Source organism: Cupressus sempervirens, chromosome 2, assembly GCF_028749045.1.
Source record: "Cupressus sempervirens isolate cs-2001-9-10 chromosome 2, ASM2874904v1, whole genome shotgun sequence".
Classification (NCBI taxonomy): Eukaryota; Viridiplantae; Streptophyta; class Pinopsida; order Cupressales; family Cupressaceae; genus Cupressus; species Cupressus sempervirens.
In genome coordinates this window covers 746,233,434-746,240,855 of record NC_143119.1, presented here as the reverse complement: position 1 = coordinate 746,240,855, position 7,422 = coordinate 746,233,434, and the positions used below count along the sequence as shown (strand labels likewise).

Sequence of the window (7,422 nt, the reverse complement as noted above, 5' to 3'; positions counted from 1 at the left end):
ACTTCTCAAATACAAAAAACATGCAATGTTAAATAGAAGAAGAGAACAACAAGATATGTTTGCTTGCTTGCTTTCTTATATTCTATTCAACAAAACAATTACAAAATCTAGGAGCATTTGGCTTCAATTAGAAAAATCCTAAATCTTCAAACTGATAAAACTTAAAACTTATAGCTCTAATGGCTGCATACAACAATGCTTGGAGCAATCACTACTTCATAGGTCAAATCAATGATAACTTACAAAATGACAATTAATCCAACATGTGCACTGCAAATTTGAACTCACCCACCAGAATCAATGTCTAATTGTTGCAGGTTGTCAGGGTGGTAGGTGGGCATTTGGCTCTAGAGGCAAACCTACTGCATTCAATATTTCAACAAAATATAGCTAATTTTTTTTTAAAAAATGATTCAATAATGTTCTTAAGAAAATCACTAATATCTTTAATGTTGTCCATTACATTTAGATCTAAAATATTAACTAAAACATAATATATAATTTGTTTGACAAATAAATAATCAGTTTTAGTACACCTTTGAAAAGATAAAATGTATTTATAAAGAAATTAAAAAAAGAGTGCAATAAGCTCAATATCATTTTTAAAGATATCAAATATATTTTTGATTCAACTTCAAAGATATTTAGTTTTGAAGCTGATCTTTCTAAAATCTCAAATATGTTATATCAATATTTATCATTCTTATTTTCATAATATTCAAAGAGTTATTTCTATTAATTTTCACATTTTTTTTCGCTATGATAAATATAAACTCACAATCATTCATAATGCAAAAGTAACAATGCGAAAGGAACCATTTATTCAACTTTTGTGAGACGAATAATGAATTTCAAAATCTAGACCTGTCAGTGGCTCAGACAAACCTGCCCAGAAAGCAATGAAACCCAACTTCAGCAAAAGCCACTTTTAGGTTTCATCATGGAAAGAGTATTTGCAAAGATTTTTCATCGTCAGTTGCAACAATCTTGACTGCTGCATTTGTGTTCTGCCATTAACGTAGACATTAATTCTCAAAAAACAGTTCTCTTAGATGGTGATGCTTGGCTTGGTTTACAAGCTAATTGTCAACCATTCTTATTAATGTGTACAAATAAAAATAGGAAATATTGATGGCTTTTTTATACCAGATATGTCTATTAATAAAACAATTTAGACTTTTAATATATTAATCATAAAAAGAGTAATATAAAACATGATTATTTTCTATCTTTTGTTGATGTAGAGGACGTAGAACACTTGATCATCCTCTTTTCTATTCTTAAACCCAAGATTCCATTCCATATATAGAATTTTAAATTAGAAGTGAAGAGAATGATGTATCAAACCTTCATTCTTATGAATTATTATGTACTACAAAATATTTAAAATATTTCAAAAATTCTTGAAATCGTAAGAAATCTCAAACAAGAAAAGAACAAAAAGAATACACATATAATCATCTTAGAGTCATCTATAATGCTATTATGACCCTTTCTTTATCATATAATTTCCTAATTTTAACTTTTCTCAAGTGAGTTTAATCTTTCATATTGCAGAAAATGATTGTTTTCCTTTACATTTATGTTGTATGCTTTCTTTAGGTTTGAAAAAACTGTTAAGAACTCAATAGATTTCCGTTTGACCATTTGTGAGAAGTTTGAGAATTCTGGAAAGAAATGTCTTTTGACTTTTACCGCAAATAAATTAAGAGATCCGGATGAAGATGAGTCGTCTAGTTGAGCTGAATTAAAGCTACTTTCATCAAATAAGAGAAATCGCTCTTGACTATCAAGATACAAGACGTGATCACTCACATGTCATTTTCTAAAATATGCAACCAAGATAAAACCTATAGATTGAGTACATTCCTACAATTCTTGCACATTCTTTCTCACACTAGAGATTCTTAACCACCACTTCAATAAAATAAAGTACAGTGTTTTCATATGGTTATGCTTTTGGAATTATCAAATTTATGTTTTTTTTTTCTGATTTTCTTATTCTTTTATCTTTCTATACAAAATGATATAAATTTTGCATTTCAAGCATAAGCATGCACATATTTATTAATTTTTACATTAAATCTTTTATAGAAAGTTTATTTGATTTTACATATGCTTCTTTAAATCCTTTAATAAGTTGAAAGAAAATCTATAACAAAAATGATAATGAACAGAATTGAAAATCTTAAAGAAAAATTATGACATAAAAAAAATCCAATCCTATAATTATTTAAAGCTCACACAATATCCCTAAATATATTTATAATGAATACTATGCCTTCCATCATTTGAAAACATATAAGAGGGTTGAAAATAAGCAGAGATTGGCATCCACTTCCTTTATAAATTGATGCCCACTTTCTTTAAACAAATCTAAATCTTTCAACTCATAGAAGGAAATTATATTCAAATAATTTTAAATGCTTTGAATATAAACTTTCTGATAAGAACGGTTGACCGGATGAGTTCGCAAACCAAACAAGGAATGAATAATAAAAACGAGACATAATTTTTTAAGAAAAACCTTTCTCTTAGAGCAATCAAGACTGTCGCAGTTGATGAACATGCCCCTTTCCATCAAGACCTTTGATGAAGAACTTTTGCAGGTACTCTTTCCATGAGGAACCCTGATACAAAGCAGGATCTCTTTATCAATCAATGCTGGAAGAGGAGAAATAACAGCTTCATCATGTGGATGACAAAACATGGCGCAAGAAATCCTTGCTTTTTCCTTGTTCACTACACTCCTGTGCTCCACGCTCTTGTATCTCCCATTGCCTACTATCTGCAACAAAACAAACACTCCAAATGAAAAACTACTAGTTTTTGTTCTTAATGGGGGAATCTGATAACTAACTTCTTCCATTCAATACTTGTTTTTAAAACAAACTCTTGGAATATATTCTCAGCATCATTAGAATAAAAGAATGGAAAACTCAAATGCAAATTTTGGTACCTCCAATGCATCAGCAATGTTAACAATGAGGGCGCCAGGGGCACTTTGAACATCAACCCAATTCCCATCCTTTCTAATTTGCAGGCCAGGGGTTTCATCATGGAGAAGAAATGTAAGTACATTGGGATCTGAGTGAGGAGAAAGTCCAAGTACAATTCCTGGCTGAGGACATGATGGATAATAGTTAATCCTAATATGCATTTCTTTTAATCCCTCTCCACCCATTGCTTTGTTTATTAGATTTTCGTCTTCTAATCCCAACCCTCTGCTCAACACCTGCAGCAAAACTTCCCAAATTTGTATATCTCTCTTGAGTATTCATCCATAACCTCCCTGCAAATATATCAAAACTATCAAATTTTATGCTTCTTATTTTTAAGAACTATATACCATAAGAATTTCTTACACAGAAGCTAACACCCACAAAAGAAAATGATGATTTGAAGAAAAGAAAACCGTGTACGTGAAATCAGAAGGCTTTTGGAGCCATTTGGACATATCCCTTCTTTCAGCCGGCCAAGCAATGTTCCAATAAAAATCTCCCCAGTCCAATTTGGCATCCGGGGAATACCCTATTTTACTTCCATACCCAGGTTTTCCAGATTGTTCTGTTTTGAATGCTTCTTTTTCTTCAATGGCAAGATTGAAAAAAGTTTTGCCCACTTGTTGCATTCGAGAGATGAGAGAGTGTGGGATTCCATGATTGATGATCTGAAAGAAACCCCAGTTTTGTGCAGCTGTTGAGATTGCTGCAACGGTGTCTTGTTGAAGATGATGTTGGGCTCCCTGCAAGTCAATGACAGGAATGTGTGTGTTGCATGGCTTGGAGGGCTCAAGATCAGATCTGACATAGTGGAGAGGAACACTTTGGATTCGACTCTCTGCTAGCGTCTGAACTCTTGGTATGATCTTGCCTCTCCATTAGTGAAGGATTTCTTCCACATTGAGGCGTGTAGACATAGGCTTAGAACATTTGACTTTTGGGGGAGTGCCATTCTATTTCTTCATTGGAATAGTGTATGTCTTTCTTTATTCAAATAGTGTATATAATGTTTATATCTTTAATATATGAACTTATTATAATTTCTTATTCATCATTAAATGTTGATGTTTAAATTTCAAGTGGGTCGTTAATGAGTTCTTAGTTTATTAGTGTAGTTGAATTATTCTTAATGTAAACCCTCTAGATATCTTGTTAGTTGTGTAAGACTCTAAATAAAAATAAGCAATGAAGCTGGAGTTGAATTTGGTGGAATGGTTTTGTATTCAATAGCTAAAGTAGTTGTAATTGTGAGATACATCAAATAAATTTAGACTCAAAGTATTGAATAATAATGATGTCTCCCATCATTTTCTAAAGAGTGCTTAAATAACAAACACTGAAAAACAAACCAAGTACTGAAGGTGGATCAAGATCCATTAGATTTTGTGTCCAAACTTGTACCTATCATTTCACCTTATTTTATATTTGGGAGATATTTTAGGATATATGCACTAAGTTAATTTCCATAATTTTCTTGGAATTATTCATTAAATTTAGATCTAAACTAAATATTCAAAGAGTTATTTATCTTAATTTTGCAAAAACTTGTTCTTTTCTGGAGAACAAGTAATATGTCACAAGATCAGGATTAAAAATATGAAAAAGAATTTACATGGAGAATATTAGAACCTATCAAGCAGATTTTAAAGACCTACCATTAGAAACACAAATACAATTATTAAAAACTTAGAAGCCACTTAATAGCAAAGCAATCCCCAACCCCCAACAAAACCTCTTTTCTCATCTCCTCAAGTCGTCTTTAGAAGCTCTACGACCACCAGTTCTGGTTGACATAATGTTCAAGCTTGTCTAACTCTTTGTTTTGTAAGACTTCAATGGCCACTCTAAACATCACACTAGGGAAGAAATTAAACTTGGAAAAATAAGTCAGTTTTATCTATTTAACACTTTTAGCTTAAAAATCAAACCTTAATGTATGATGTTTAAGTCATTAGAACTTCAATAACATTTATCATGCCCTGCTCATAGCTGAAGGTCATGAAGCCAGTTTTATGGTGGCTTACAGTCTTAGACTCTTTAAGAACTTTTTCAAATGGACTGAAGCCGTCATGAAGGTTTTGGTCATTAGTGGCCCAGACAAGCCCGCCCAGAAAGCAATGAAACTCAATTTCAACAAGAGACATTTTCAGATTTCCACCACCCAAAAATGGAAAAATTAAAAAATATTGTTATTTGATCGAGCAATAATATAAAACCCCCCAGACCCAAAGAAATGATAGAAAGACGAAGAAACCAGAGAAAATAGCACCAAAAAAAATGTTTTAGGTTTCTTTCCCCTAAACAAAAATACTAGATTGTCTAGTACTTATCTGTAGCTTCATGTTTTCTCTAAAATTGATAATGACATTTGCTCAAAAACATAAGGTTGAAATGTAGTTGAATGTGGCAAAAATAACCCAACCCAAAATTTGAAAGCCCTAAATTTTAATGGTAGGTCACAACGAAATAATACAAGACCCCGAGAAGACAGTTCATGAGCAGCCCAAAACACTTGTGTTATCTCATTTTAGGAGCATGAGTGGGTAGTTTACCAAGAGTTCAAACATCATCAGAGAGTGGGATTGAAACAGTTCCCCTCCAATATGTGAGATCTCATCTTGACCCTGCCAAAGCCCAAAATACCCATATTCCAATCATTGATTGGCATGGCTTGAGCATCCCACATCTACAGCAAGAAACCATTGCAGCAATCTCAACAGCTGCAAAAGACTGGGGATTCTTTCAGATCATCAATCATGGAATCCGACACTCTCTCATCTCTCAAGTACAAACCTTGGGCAAAGCTTTTTTCAATCTCCCCATTGAAGAAAAGTAAACATATAGAAACAAAGAAGCTGGGAGCCATATTGGATATGGAAGCAAAGTAGGATACTCCTCAGATGCCAAACTGGACTGGGGGGATTATTATTACAACGTTGCTTCGCCTCCTGATAGAAGAAATATGTCCAAATGGCCCAATCAGCCTTCTGATTTCATGTACGCTGTTTTCTTCTCTTAAATCATAATGGTTTTTTTGTGGATGTTATATCTTATGTGTTAAGAAATATTTCTAATGGGTATGTAGTTCTTGTTATTTGCAGGGAGGTTATGGATGAATATGGTGGAGAGGTATACAGATTGTGGGAAGTTTTGATTGGAAAATGAAAATGCATTGAACAAGGCAGTGGGTGGAGATGAGAAAGAGATTCAGTTTAGGATTAACTATTATCCACCATGTCCTCAGCCAGATTTAGTACTTGTACTTTCTCCTTACTCTGATCCCAATGTTCTTACATTTCTTCTCCATGATGAAACCTCGGGCCTTTAAATTAGAAAGGATGGGAATTGGGTTGATGTTCAAAGTGTCCCTGGCGCCCTCATTGTTAACATTGCTGATGCACTTGAGGTACCCAGATTGGCATTTGAGTTTTTATTTCTTTTATATTGAAGTTGAGAATTAGTTCTTATATTTTGTTTTCAAAGAAAATAATTTAGGAATATCAGTTTTCTACAATTCAGAAGAATAATCAATAATAATGTTTATGATATCTATTATGTAAAAAAAATTAATCAACATTTTAAATTTCAGATAAAGTGTGATTTGAAAAAACTTGATAATAAAAATTATTTACACAATTAAATTTATCAAATTAACATACGATATGAATAGATGGTAGAAATCTAATAACCTTCAATATTAAATCAATCAAATTATTAAATTCTACCATTTAAGAACAAAAACTGCTAGTTTTTCGTAATTTTTCATTTAGTGTGTTTGTTTTGTTGCAGATAGTGAGCAATGGAAGATACAAGAGCGTGGAGCACAGGAGTGTAGTGAACAAAGAAAAAGCAAGGATTTCATGGGCCATGTTTTGTAATCCACATGATGAAGTTATTCTTTCGCCTTTTCCAGCATTGATTGACAAAGGTCATCCTGCTTTATATCAGGGTTCATCATGGAAAGAGTATCTGCAAAGGTTTTTCATCAAAGGACTTGATGGAAAGGGGCATGTTCATCAACTGCAACAATCTTCACTGCTGCATTTGTGCTCCACTATTATTTCAAAAAAAATCTATTTTCTTAGATGGTGATGTCTGGTTTGGTTGGTTTGGTTTTCAAGCTCATTGTCAGCCATTCTTATCGGCAAGCTATTTAAATATTTGAAATATTATTTCCCTTCCATGGTTCAAAGTGGTGTCAATTGCTAAATAATGTGCATCTCAATTTATAGAGACAGTGGATATAGAGACAGTGGATGCGAATTTATAAAGTGGAACTTTTCTAAAGAACAAGACTGAGTTCCTTGTTCAAGTTGGCATCCTCATATGAGGTAAGTAGATGCCATTAATTAAATAAATATGGAAAGGTCATTTGTTCTGAGTTGGTATTAGTGTAGATATTATTCCTTGAAGGATAAGT

At 32.7% G+C, this 7,422-nt stretch overlaps 2 pseudogenes across 1 annotated transcript; one reads left to right on the top strand and one right to left on the bottom strand.

Annotated features, from left to right (window-relative positions):
• Window positions 1-2,464: 2,464 nt before the first annotated feature.
• Window positions 2,465-3,761, bottom strand: LOC149575555 (leucoanthocyanidin dioxygenase-like; annotated as a pseudogene). Its single transcript, XR_016359691.1, has 3 exons — window positions 3,423-3,761; window positions 2,960-3,292; window positions 2,465-2,788 (listed from the first exon to the last, which is right to left on the bottom strand). The product of XR_016359691.1 is annotated as a leucoanthocyanidin dioxygenase-like (transcript).
• Window positions 3,762-5,363: 1,602 nt separating this feature from the next.
• Window positions 5,364-7,094, top strand: LOC149575554 (jasmonate-induced oxygenase 4-like; annotated as a pseudogene).
• The last annotated feature ends 328 nt before the right edge of the window (window positions 7,095-7,422 follow it).